This window comes from Grampus griseus, assembly GCF_964374135.1.
Source record: "Grampus griseus genome assembly, chromosome: 4".
In the NCBI taxonomy this organism is placed as follows: Eukaryota; Metazoa; Chordata; class Mammalia; order Artiodactyla; family Delphinidae; genus Grampus; species Grampus griseus.
In genome coordinates, this window is record NC_138997.1 from 135708845 (window position 1) to 135723573 (window position 14729).

Sequence of the window (14729 nt, forward strand, 5' to 3'; positions counted from 1 at the left end):
CTTTGCATTTATTTTTCATTTGTTATGTTACCCTGGGGTTAGTCAGCACTCTTCAGTCAGCCACCATATGCTAATAATTGTGATAAAGTTCATAGGAGTACCTAAGTCAGCAATGAATTGATTCATTTGTTTCAAATGGAAAAGAAAAGCAAATTTGAATTAATTTTTGCTCTCAATGTATGCATTCAATGAGACAATGTATGTGCATTATGCATACTTCTTTTGGTTTTGACAATAGATTTTTTTGAATAATGTATTTAAATATAGAATCTACAAACAAAAAATATAGAATGGATTTTACATACTTGGGGATTAGTTTCAATAATTAAGAACTCTATCCAGTTAAATGTCTAGGCAGCAAAGTCATAAATTTTATTACTGTTATTGTTGCTTGTTACTGTTTATTGTTAAATAAAATTTAGTAAATAAGATCAACATACATTTGAATTTAGAATCAATTGGCAAGACATTGTTTCTCCTGGGCAAGTAGAAATGGATATTTGTTAGACTTGTATAAATGGTAAAAGCAACTACTTAAAGTCAGGCATATTTAAGGAGCTCATTATTTCTACTCAAGTACTTACCAAGTATAGTTGGAAATCAACATTTAATGATTTTGGTTAAACATCAAGTAGAAAAGTGTACTCTCAAATTATAGAATCTGTATGTTGTTTTATTAGGAGTTAAAATAAGGGTAACAGAAAAGAAAAAATTATTTTGCTATAAAGTTTAGCTACTGACATTGGCCAAGTAATAAAATAAATATGTTGATTTAGAATGATTTACTAGAACATTGACATCCATATATCTATAGTAGCTATAATTTAATGAGCTTTTCTGACTGGTAGTGAATGCTTTAAATGTGTTCTAATAAATTAAGCAATCACATTTATGTGTTATTCACAGTTATTTTATTATACTTTATAATAAATAAATCTTGAGAATACAAATTCTAAAAGGCAATTTATATGATATTCCAAGAATCAATCAAGTTTTTACTTCACGTAAGAAATTAGAGCAGTGTGAAATACATTACAAAAGAAAACATAAAAAAGTACAATAAATATAAAATCATTAAATTTATGATAGTGTTTTAATCCTTGAAATCATCCTCCAAAAAACCATTATTCATATAAGTGAAAATAATATATTATGTTTTCAAGCAAATTTGTACTTTACCTCCTGGGGTGTATGCTATTATAATTAGTGACAACACGTAGTAAGTACATTTTTGTAAGCTTTACTCACCCAATTTTTATCATATCACTTATTTAAGAAGTACTTATTTATAATATCACTTATTTTAGGGACTCATGTGCCTTTTAAATACACTTCTATAAATTTTTTACAGTCATACTTTTTGTGATTGCCTGTAACCTGTCTTTTTTTTCTACTTCCCAATAAGCCTTAATTTCTATAATATATCTAAAGAAAAAGCTGAAGAGTAGCCATGATCAAGTGTGAACAGCATGTCCATACAACATACAAATTGCCTTTCAATAACTGTAAACTTCATTTTCCAAAGTGAGGAGTGTGTAGATTACATTTACTTCCAAGCAGTTTTACAACGAAATAAAATGTCATATGCAAATAACCTAGCAGAGTTCATGTCTAATAGTAGTTATGTTATGCATGTTAGTTCTGTCCCTTCAATCCTAGGAGGAAATTATCTGGATATTTTGTCAAATGATTCAAGCAACTGTTCTTTCCTAATTTTGCCACCACGCCCCACCAGCCCCACCCATGGGTATACAAAAACGTATGTTAAAAGGATGATAAATGGCCTGGCATTTGGGGATTCTCTCAGAAAAATCAGTGGAGAAATATTACAAGCAGAAGGTTTATAGTGAAACAGACAGTATACCTACTCTTAATGTTAAAATTATTCTTTCAGTTATAAAACCTCTTTATTTGAAGGATCTAAATCACATTGGTTCCAGTTAAACTAAGCTTATCCTTGGATTTATATATACATCCCCAATATCAACCCAAGCTCAAGTAGATAGCAGTTTCTTGTTCTTGTCCATAAACTTAATTTTTGAGGGGTCATCCTAAGAAGCAGTCCTCTACCCATATAACTTTAATATATCTGCTGCATCTTTCTAACACTGAAATCAAAAGTAAAATAATCGGAAACGAACTAAATTTGAGGCTTGATCATCTGTTTAGTATGAGCATGTCTTAGTGAGTGTATGTAAGTTTGTTTTCTTTTTATACTTGAATATTATCTTTGGTTTTTCCCAGAATAGAAATGGTAGTTCTGTGACCATGCACCCTTAAAAAAAGGAAGTAAAGGCAAAATGGCCACAATCATTATCCAGTCTTTCTGTGAGCAAATTAGTTTCTGGTGATCACTGGTGAGAGACAAACATCTTCCTCCACAACACTAGGGTTCTATTTCTGTTACCACTTCTGATACAGTAAGTGACACTTCGGTGTCTGATAGAGTTCATTTGCCTCTTAGGTACACCATACTCACTGAAGCATCACACAATAATATTAACTCAGATTGTAAACTCAGTGAACCAGTGCACATCATCCCCAGTTCTATGCTATGCATAGCACCTAATTCACTGTATAAAACTGTGCTTTCAGTCTGAATATTGTCCAAAAAAAATTATTTTACAAGAACAAAGGTAGAAAATTATGAGTAATAACATTCAAAACCAAGGAATATATTAAAGTTTTTAAAAATCAATTGCATATCTGGTATTCCTAGCTTGTTCACTTTTCTAGAACCTAATTTTATAGAACTAGTTATTATCTTTCTTTTCCTAAGCATTTGTTGCTGCTTTTTTTTTTAATGTAATAGCTTTTTGTTTCTTTTTTAAAATCTTTCATAGTTCTGTTTTCACACTCCCTATAGCTGATTTTGTTTCCAACCATCCTTCACTTTTCTTCTTAGTCACAAAACAGAAAATCAGAAGGAAGCTGAAATAAAATTGCCTTTTTAACATTTTATAAAAATTAGTTTTTAATCCCATAACCTAAGCTCGTATATCCTTTTTCAACCAGGAAAAATATCATAGTACTACAATTTATTTATGCTCTCCAGCTAAGACAATCTATTTCAAGACAATTTATGTCACAAATAACCTGCCCCTGTATCTGTACAAAATATATTCATAAGGGAAGAGAAACAAAAGAACAAAAAAATCAGTAAACCAATAAGTCTAAAATGTTTACTTTTTGAAAAACAATGCATCTATAAAATGGTTTCAGTAAACTAACACATGGTTCACAATATAATTCTGTGTGTGCTTATAAGATAGTAGATAAGGTGATACCAGTATAGAAAAATATTTTCAAATGATTATAGGATTGCTTATGCTCTTGAGGAAACTGACTATTATATATCTTTTGGTCTAGTATAACAATGCTGGAATCTTTTCCCCATTCCTCAAAAATGATTGTTCAATATGCATAGTCCATCCCTTTTTAAGATTATTCTGAATGCGGAGGAGTTCGCTGATACACATATAGATCACAACAAAACAGTTTGGAATCGAGTCTGAAAGGAATAAGCAGAAATATAAACATTATTTCTTAGGAACTGAATGGAGAGAAGTAAAAAGAGATTAAGAATTAGTATGGAAATGAAAAAGAGAAGTGGGTATTTAGACACAAAGGGAAGAGAAGGAGGAAAGGAATAAAGGGAAAGACAGGAGGAAGAGCAAAGGATTTGGTACATGGTTGGCACTAATTTCACTTTGGGGTATAATTCTCAGGTTGTCTTAACACAGATGGCTTCCACAGCTTAACATTAATAGTTCATTTTAGGCTATCATCAAAAAAAATCTACAAATAATAAATGCTTGAAAGGGTGTGTAGAAAAGGGAACCCTCCTACACTGTTGGTAGGAATGTAACTTGGTGCAGCCACTATGGAGAACAGTATGGAGGTTCCTCAAAAAACTAAAAATAGAGCTACCATATGATCTAGGAATTCCACTACTGGGCATATATCCAGACAAAACTATAATTTGAAAAGATACATGCACTGCAATGTTCATAGCAGCACTATTTACAGTAGCCAAGACATGGAAGCAACTTAAATGTCCATCGACAGATGAATGGATAAAGAAGATGTGGTACATATATACAATGGAATATTACTCAGCCATAAAAAAGAATGAAATATTGCCATTTGCAGCAACATGGTTGGACCTAGAGAACATCATACTAAGTGAACTAAGCCAGACAGAGAAAGACAAATTTTATATATCACTTACGTGTGGAATCTAAAAAATAGTACAAGTGAACTTATTTACAAAAAAGAAACAGACTCACAGACATGGAAAACAAACTTATGGTTACCAAAAGGGAAAGGCAGGGAGGGGTAGGGACAAATTCAGAGTGTGGAATTAACAGATACACATTACTATGTATAAAATAGATAAGCAACAAGGATTTACTGTAAAGCACAGGAACCTGTATTCAATATCTTGTAATAACCTATAATGGAAAACAATCTGAAAAAAAAAAAATATATATATATATAAAACTGAATCACTGCTGAAACCTGAAACTAACACAATGTTGTAAATCAACTATACTTCAGTAAAAAATAACAGTTCATTTTATGTTGGAGGGCCTTCCTTATATTTATTGAAATTGGCAAACTCTTCTCTTGGAAACTTGTTTTTCTCTAACACCTTGATATTTAATGAGTAGTTTTCATATCCTCAATGACAGCATCTCCTGGGAGCTTGTTGGAAAGACATTTGTGACAAGACCCCAAGTAATTTGTAACACACATAAATACTTGGGAAGTACCACTTATTACATATTTTTAAATTTAGAAATAAAACCACTTTATATGAAATTGCAAATCAGAATGACTGAATGTGGAAGAGATACTTGACCATTCAGATGAATCTTACACTAGGAATTTAGGATTATACCAGAGTACACTGTGGAGAGAAGCTGGAGGACTTAGTGAGCATCGAGGATCTAGGAAAGTCTGTTGGAGACTGACTACAACTTTCTGGTAAAGATAGGAATAGCAGTGTAACCCATGCTTCCATCTGAGAACCTTTGAAACAAGTGCTAATCAATATTTTACTGGGGAGGTACGGAATCACTCATCGTGCTGCATATCTTGTGTATCATGCAGGAGTACATTGGACCATAGAAACGTTTTAGATGATAGCAGTGTGCTTTTGTTGAGCGCTAATTGGAGTTTTAGGGAAATAGATGGAACAGTTAATTCTCTAGGCAGCAGTTTGTAACAGCTGATATCTATGTCCTTTGTGGGTTTTTTTGTTTGTTGGTTCGTAGGGTAACGGGAAGGATATGAACAAAGGAATATGGAACTTTCTGAACCTTCACTAGAGCCAAGGTGCTATTCTGAGCTCTCAAGGACAGAATGGATGAGGGTTTTTTTGTTTTTTCTTTTCACAAAACCACTGGGAAAATCAGCACCATTGAATATTGGCTCTCAAAATGTCACCAAAGCAACCTGTTAGTAACACAGCCTACGTTTATTGCTTAAATGGTAAGGGAGTAAATATATATTCATATTTTATTTTATCCTGACAGTAAATACAAGGTTTCTGGATCAGAGGCAGATTGATTACTTGCTTACAAAAAAATATCTTAATGCTAGGTGTCCACGCTACATTTTCCTCCATGGGGCAATATGGTGAGAGCCAGCTGGACCCAGCATGTGTAGGGGAGGAGTAGAAAGGGATCCATACTGTAGGAGAGGAACTCGAAATAATAAAACTAGAAACTTAATATATAGGTGTTGGCATATTACCTACAACTCCCCTCTAGAGATAGAGTGATTATTTTTACTCTGGAATGTAAACAAATCCTCCTTTTGGGAGAGAAGGTGAAAGTCACCTAGGTTCTCACAACCATTTGGAATGTAATGAATGATTCTGGGTTTTATTACCATTTGAAATGTAAACACAGGGCTCCAAACCTATCTCCTTAGATTATGAGGGGTAAATGATTTTAGAAAAAAGGAGACACTCTCATTAGAGCACGTCAGTTGTCTTTATCAGAAAGCCCTGATTGTGCAGAAAAATAAAAATATTCTCCATAGGAGAGCACTACCTTGACAGTGGCTTAGTAGGGTTTCTGAGAGGGAATGGCAAAGTCAGATTTTGAAGTCTTATTAGGGTGCGTCTCTCAGTGGAGGGGTTCAATTAGGTTATGGTAAGAATCATGATGTAACAGTTTAGAATTGGTTAAGAACAGCAAGGCAAGGTCTTGAGGCAAGGGATTTAAAACTTTCTAAGGTGTAAACTATTGTTTGATGCTTCCTATTGAAGAGTTGATGTACCTTTCAGAAAGTTCCTGGAATGAAATTATTTGGAATTTTATCTTCCAGGGCAAGAGTTTTCTAGCATTATAAAGTTATATTAATGAATACAATGGATTAAAATTATGTTAATGTAAATTGTAAGCTGTGTAACTGGTTTTGATTCTTAGAGCATTCTGTGTATTTTGGTGTAGAGTTAACTAATTATACCTCAGGTCCCACACCCCCTTCACACCCAAGCATGACCCACCTGTTGACTGTGTCTTAATTGCCTCTCTGCCAGACAAGACATCTGGATAAGGAGGTTGGAACAGAAAAAAAGGGGAGCCTGAGTATTTAGGAAACTCAACCACATATGGGGAAGTTTCAAAATATTTAGAGTCAGTGCCCTGGGGGATGTCAGGGAAGGCTCTGAAGTTCTACATGAGGTGACAGAAACTAAAACCTATCATAATTTGAGCATTAACATAAAATGAGCCTCTGTTTACCTGTAGGCTGGTAAGTCCTGGCATGTTTGGCTTTCATTACTGGTTTCCGAAGAAATAATGAATTATATTAGAATTCTTATCTATATAAAACTGATCTAATTATTAAGAAAATTTACAAAACTTTTTCTGTTAATGAAACCTCAGTGTAATTTTGTGGAAAGAATATTTTCTTTTATGTCATATATTTCCCAAATGTTAGTAAACAGGAATATATCAACAAACGATGTGCTGTGAAATCATGCAAAGAGAATCATAAGAAAATGTGTGCATGGAAATGCTGTAGAAGAGAAAAGAAATACTTGTCAAGTATTTTTTAAAATATAAACAAACGAATCATATAAGTATGTGCAACATAATCACTTCACAATCCAGAGCATGTTTAATTTGTTTTTTATAAAACCTATTTGGATTTGTAAATAAATTAGAATCATCAAGTCATGAATCAGATTAGGAAAATGAAAACAAATCAGTTAAATAGATGTTTCAGTAAAATTTAAAGCTTTTAAGAAAGTAGCAAAGATTATTTGAAGATAGCTCAACTTCTGTATTAGTACAGGATAGTGCATTTTGCAAATCCCTAATCCTATAATATGCTCCATGAAAATGGGATTCGGGAAGAAATAACTTTAGAAAGGTGTTAGCTATGAAAAATCCTGCCATAAAGAAACCTCTCTAACGTTTTTAACTCACTGTTTGCCAAACTTAATTAATGTCATTAATCTGTACAGTGAAAAAGCTCTCTCATGAATTTGAATAGCAGTGCCTTTCTGTGCAAAGTGTGGACCAGCAGCATTAGAATCACCTGGGACCTTGTTAGAAATACAAAGTTTATCACCTTGAAAAACTGAATAAGAATTTGAATTTTACAAGATCCCTAAGTGATTCACAAGCACATTGAAGTGAGAAGCAATAGTATAGAGCACTGGTTCTCAAACATGGCTGAACATTAGTATAAAGTAGAAATCTTTTTCTAATATCAATTCTCTGGTGCCACACTAAAAAACCTGAGCTGTAAATTTTGCGGGGAGGAATCTAAGCATTTCAAGGAAAGCTCACTAAGTGATTCTAATTTTCAACCAGATTTGAGAACTGTAGGTAATGAATAACATTACCTCTTAAGAAGCATCATTAAAGAGTCTTTTCTGTTTCAATTAATAGCAACGGCTTATTTATAGTAGTTCAAACCAAAACTCTGGAGTCTATGTTGACTTTTCATCCTTTTTTCACACACCATATTAAATCTATTAGAAATCATAAGCAATGGACTTCCACTTTGAGCCAAGGTGGAGTGTCAGGAACCGGGTTTAACCTCATAACTTATAGAAACCAAACTACAACCCCCCAAAAAAGGACCAAAAATATGAAACAGCAGTTTTCAAGACACTAAACATCAAGAAAGTAAGGACAGTAATCCGTGAGAAATGGGAAACAGACGGGGTGAAATCTTACTGACTTGAAGGTATTTCTAGGCCCCAGCTCAGGGAGTCAAACTCTTTTGTTGTTGTTGTTACTGAGATACAATTAACATATAACAGTACAGTTGAGCTTAGAACCACATGGGTTTGAACTGTGCAGGTCCACTTATAGGGAGATTTTTTTCAGCAGTGAATATTACAGTACTACATGATCCAAGACTGGTTGAATCCCCAGATGTGGAACTGTGGATATGGAGGTCTGACTAGAAGTTACACTCAGATTTTCAACTTTGAAGAGGGTAGGTGCTTCTAGTCCATTTTTTTTTTTTTTTTTTTTTTTTGCTGTAGACTGTCTATTAATTTCAGGGGTGCAATGTAAAGATTTGATATTTATACATATTGATAAATGAGCACCGAAATAACTCCAGTTAACATCCATCACCAGACATGGTTACAACGTTTTTTCTTGTGCTGAGGACTTTTAAGATCTAGTCTCTTAACAACTTTCAAATATGCAAAACAGTATTATTAACTGGTCATCATTTTGTACTCTGCATTCTCAGTACTTATTTTATAACTGGAACTTTGTACCTTTGATCCACTTTCACCCATTTCACCTACCCACACCCACCCCCTGCCTCTGGAGAGCACCAATCTCTTCTCTGTATCTATGAGTTCTGTTTTGTTTGTTTTTTAGATTCTACTTATAATTGAAGTCATATAGCATCTGTCTTTCTCTGACTTGTTCACAATCTTGTATTGAGTTTTCTAAAATTTTGATCACCATTTGGTTAATTTTCATTCATATATCAACCTTTTGCAAAACAGGTTCTGGTTCCATTATAAATCTCAACTCACTTCCAAGTAACTAAATCCATCAGGAATTTTTTTTTCTTGTACTTGACTCTGGAAGCTTTCCACACTTTTGAGTGTTTCTCTTTCTTTAAACTGTCTTCCCTTGGCTTTCTTGATATCAAATACTCCTATTTTTTTCTTTTTCCTCATAAGTTCTTCCCTTTGAAGGCTCATTTAGTATAACTAAAATTTGTGTCCAGCCATTCAAACTAGTGACCCTTACTTTTATCAATGACTTCAGTTCTACTTATACAGAGATGATCGTCTCATGTGTATCTCCAACCTAGTCCTCTTTGTTAAAATTTCATATTTGCTTTCAGATATTTCAAATTTAATGTGCTCATAACTGAAAATAAACTGTCATTTCTAAACATGATTTTATAATGTGTTCATCTTTTTCATGAATGTGAACCCACATGCATTCACTTAAGAAACAGGGAAGAGATATGGGAACATATGTATATGTATAACTGATTCACTTTGTTATAAAGCAGAAACTAACACACCATTGTAAAGCAATTATACCCCAATTAAGATGTTTAAAAAAAAAAGAAAGAAACATATAACTTGAGGGAGGGGATATATGTAGACAGATAGCTGATTCACTTTGTTGTACAGCAGAAACTAACGCAACATTGTAAAGCAACTCTACTCCATAAGTAAATAAATAAATAAATAATAACAACAACAACAAAAGAAATATATAACCTACAAATTATGCTTGATGTGCCCCTCTTCTTCAAATCCTACATTGAACATTTCTGTTGCTTTTACTTCCTAATTATATCACAAAGTGATTCTCAAGAAGGGATTCTTGAGGAAAAGAAAAGTGAGACATTATTTTATTACATCTAGACGACACTACAGGAGTTCAAAGTGTTATCGCTTAGTGTCAATTTTCAAATTTGAAATTATGACATGACTAGTCTCAAATTCAAATTTCTTCTATCTCTACAGAGTCTATGCTCTTAACCTCTAAATAAATAGAGCCTTATTCTTCGGTAAATATTGAATTTTCCAAAAAAAGTATGATTCATATCTGAATTTCCCACAGCATTTTACACATTGGCTTGCTCAGCAAGTGCTAAATATGTAATTGTTGTTTGAAGCTAGTATAACTAACAGGATTAGGCCCCAAAATAGATTAGTCTAGTTTAATATTGTTTAAACCAGATCCTACTTTTAAAAAACGGCTGTTATGCTTTCTTAAATTGGAATATGCTATCTACATCTATGTATTTAATGGAGCAATCATTTCTATTAATATTTTTACTAATGTTTTCAGTGATGTTTGACAAAATTAGTATAAGAATTATCAGCCTTGATGTGATTAAAAAATATTAACTTTAAAACATATTTATCAGACTTGTTTCTAGAAACTTGATTTTCAGAAAGTGGACACACTCTAATATTTTAAAATATTATTCAACTTTAATATTTTTTCTAAAATTTGTCTCTCTTCAAACTGACCAAAGTGTCTTACTTTAACAAAATTACATCTAGAATAAATAGAATTGTTGGAATTTATAAGTATTATATTTCTAAACCTGCATAGGTGAGCACTTCCTCAATTAGATTAAGGATACAGTGCTAATTTTCTAGGGGAAAAATGCCACTTGCCAGTAATTGTCAAACTAAGATTAATGATCTCAAGCCAATCTCAGTCTGCAATATATATGTAAACATAGATAACAGCAAATTAGGTCAGTCTCTTCATGTAAATGATCTTTGTGTTCATCTCTTAATTAGAAGTACTAGTCAGTGTACCAGTTGTGGTAATTCTTATGCTGCTGATACTAAAAGAAAAACTTGAAGACTAATAGATTCCCTGATTTTTGTGTTACCTGGTTATAGGTCCTCTTCCCTGGCCACTGGTATCCACCTGGTAACGTTGCTGCCAAAGTTAACTAAATTACATGCCTCTCAGGAATGTGATTTAGTTTGACTATTCTTTCACCCTGAAAAACTGACTTTAAAGAGTTTGAATGACAAGGTGACCTCTCCAGCCTATGGATGTATCCCATGGTGATAAAAGGGAGAAAATTGTTTTTTGTTGTGTTTTACAACAGTGTCTTCTTCTTTTTATAAATTTATTTATTTATTTTTAGCTGCGTTAGGTCTTTGTTGCCTCGTGTAGGCTTTCTCTAGTTGCGGTGAGCAGGGGCTACTCTTCATTATGGTGCGCGGCATTCTCATTGCGTTGGCTTCTCTTGTTGTGGAGCATGGGCTCTAAGCACACAGGCTTCAGTAGTTGTGGCACGTGGGCTTCAGAAGTTGTGGCTCGTGGGCTCTATAGCGCAGGCTCAGTAGTTGTGGCGCATGGGTTTATTTGCTCTGCGGCATGTGGGATCTTCCTAGACCAGGGCTCGAGCCCGTGTCCCCTGCATTGGCAGGCGGATTCTTAACCACTGTGTCGCCAGGGAAGCCCAACAGTGTCTTTTTCAAAGGAAAACTTGAGCTTTGATCTTTTTAGGTCCTGCTGCTGTTCATAATCAGGGACACAATGTCATAGATCTTCAGTGTTTGAATTCAGAAATTTCTCTGTGGCAGGAGGAAAATCCATGAGAGGCCAATCACTGAATTTTTTTAGGCATGGAAGACATAAAACCATCTCTTTATATTGAGTATTCTCAATTTATATCATACACAATGTATTCTTAAAATATTGAACATAAATAACATATTAAACGTTATTTAAAGAAGAGAATTGCGTGGCATACCCATTAAGTCATCCTGCAGGTCTCTGAAGAAGTTCTAAATTGTGAAGTACCATAACTAGTGGGCCAGTTTTCATTTTAACCAAGCATGACATGAAATAAACGTGCAAATGGCAAGCAGAAAGCTGTTAATTTGTGTGAGAAGTTAAAATGAAGAAAACAAGAGGATAAAAGCAGTTAGTTTGTGCTATTGCAGCATAGAATCCACAATTCACATCCTGCGGGGAGTGACAAACCAGTCATTTAATGCTATGTCAACACATGTATCTTGTCTTTCATTAGTAAACTCTCCTGCTGGTTTGCACACTGTCAGAAGTAGATCTCCTACTGACATTCATAGAGGTGTGGAAACTGGGATGGTTTAATAATTCTGTTTTGTTTAACTTTCTTCCTTATCCTATTTGAAGCCAATTTTTCCCTTTGCTTTTAGAACAAGTACATATTAGCTTCACTTATGAAGTAAAAGTTAAAAATGTTTATGATTCAAATGACCTACTTTCCTCTTAATTCCTTAGAGCACTTTGAATATCCTAGCCAAGTGAGGATTACATCTGCTTGTAAATTACCCATGCTTTCTCTCTGCACACAGTCTGCCCACATCATCTGTGAATAAATAACCATAAAAATTAAATGGAGAGGAAAGACAGCATCCATCTCTCTTTCTTTCTGAAAAGTGTTCTATAGAGATGTTGGTTAATGACCTAAGCAGTATTATAGATCCAAAGTGTTTTTTACTCCTCCAGCCCACTTCTGTTCCGACAAACCTGTTCAATTTAACTCATCTGTTTCTAAATAACATTGTTCATAGGCTGTGGATAAGCAAATAAATATTTAAATAAATGTATAAAATTCATGCAAAACGATCATATAAAAGTCTAGGAAATGCAAAGATAACTAGATTAAGAATTTTTACATATAATTTCTTCAGATATTTCCCAAGGGCAGTCAAGAGTCAGGGAGTTTCCATTTCAACTAACAATGCTATATTTAAGAAATGTTATTTGTAAAATTAATGTCTGGGATTATTTTGCAATAATATAAGTCATTCTGACTTTTCTTTTACACTAAGATGCAAAATGCTTAACTGTTGTTGTTAGGCTATTTCATATTGTAAGTAACAGTGTCCATGAGCTAAATATTTAAATGACTACTTCACTCAAATGTATTATCTTCATTGAAACTGATAATCCATCTTCTAATGAAATCGTTTTTATTTAAACTACTTTGTTGCTTTCTTGGAATTACCTCAAAAATCTATAATTCTTTTTAAAAGAGAATTTAGATTTGGTTGGTTGGTTGGTTGGTTTTAGAAATGATCAATTACAAGTGACATAGCTTAGTAAAAGACCTTCAGGTGAAATCAAGGACTGTCACAGTAATTTTAAATGTTTAGAGGCTTTGGAGTCAGAATGTGAGCAAATTCTAAAAGAGGAATATCAAAATGTTTGGAGAATTGACTGCATTGTTGAAATATATATGTAACCATCCACAGTGATTTATTTGAAGTTCAGCAGGTATTTAAGAACATAAAATTTTGTACATTTGTTCAAAAATAATCTTAAATATGTTTTTCATATCACAGTATTTTTTTTTTTTTACACGGGCCTCTCACTGTTGGGGCCTCTCCCGTTGCAGAGCACAGGCTCCGGACACGCAGGCTCAGCGGCCATGGCTCACGGGCCCAGCCGCTCCGCGGCATGTGGGATCTTCCCGGACCGGGACACGAACCCGTGTGCCCTGCATCGGCAGGCGGACTCTCAACCACTGCGCCACCAGGGAAGCCCCATATCGCAGTATTTTAATTCAGGAGTTTTTAGTATTTCATGTTTAGTAGAGGGGTTTATGCTTTTGGAGAGCTATAAGCAACCACCCCATCCCAAATTACAAAACACAAATAACTTTTAATTGACTATTAAGTAGCTAGAAGTAAAATGTTAATTAATGCTTGGCTTTAATATATTGGGAACTATTTTTTTTAAATCTATGATTCTAAAATAGTAAACATTTAATAAAATTTTCTCTTTTTTCTAACACTTCTAATTATTTTACTTATTTTGAACAAAATACTTATCATAAGACATTAAAGTTTTTGTAAAGATGCTTTAATTGATAAAAACGTACTCTTTTATTTTGTTGATAAAATATTAAAGAAGAAAGCAAATTATTTAAAATACTAAAATTTAAAGGAAACTATAATTTCAGTTAACTGGAGGGAAGACACATTTTTAAAATTTATTTATTTATTAACATCTTTATTGGAGAATAATTGCTTTACAATGGTGTGTTAGTTTCTGCTTTATAACAAAGTGAATCAGCTATACATATACATATATCCCCATATCTCCTCCCTCTTGCTGGAGGGAAGACACTTTTTGATATACACGGAATCACAAACTTTTAAAGAAGAAACACTTCACTTTAAATAAACATTTACTTTATAACATTGGCACCATCAGCTTGTTCAAGAAGACATGCGTAGTCAGTTCACAGCTATTACTAATTCTGATTTACTGGAATTTGACTATAAGATTTGCATGATAAAAAGAAGTTCAGATCTCTAAAACTTTTTAAAAAATTAAAAATGGGAGAAAATACTTTATATAATTCAGGAAAACCCACAATTATAAAAGACTGAGAAATGTTAACTTCAAAAGAAGTTTCCAAAGCTTCTAAGATTTTGTCCAGTGTAGCATATTTCTGTTACAGTGCTATATTTGTAAATAACTGCCTTAAGCTGTAAGGAAATTATAAATATCTCAAACTATTATTTATGAAATGTACTTTATATCATTTCTATCCTTGAGATAATATAATATTTTACCTGTAGTACTTAATATATGTGAGAATATTCACTTCTAAAGCACCACTAGTTTCTTCATTAGTTCTTATCAACACTGAGTCTGTAAAAATGCATTTTAACAAATTTAATCACTGCTTTTTTTCACATTCTTCTTTTACAGAAACATATAGTTTTTAGGAGTTTT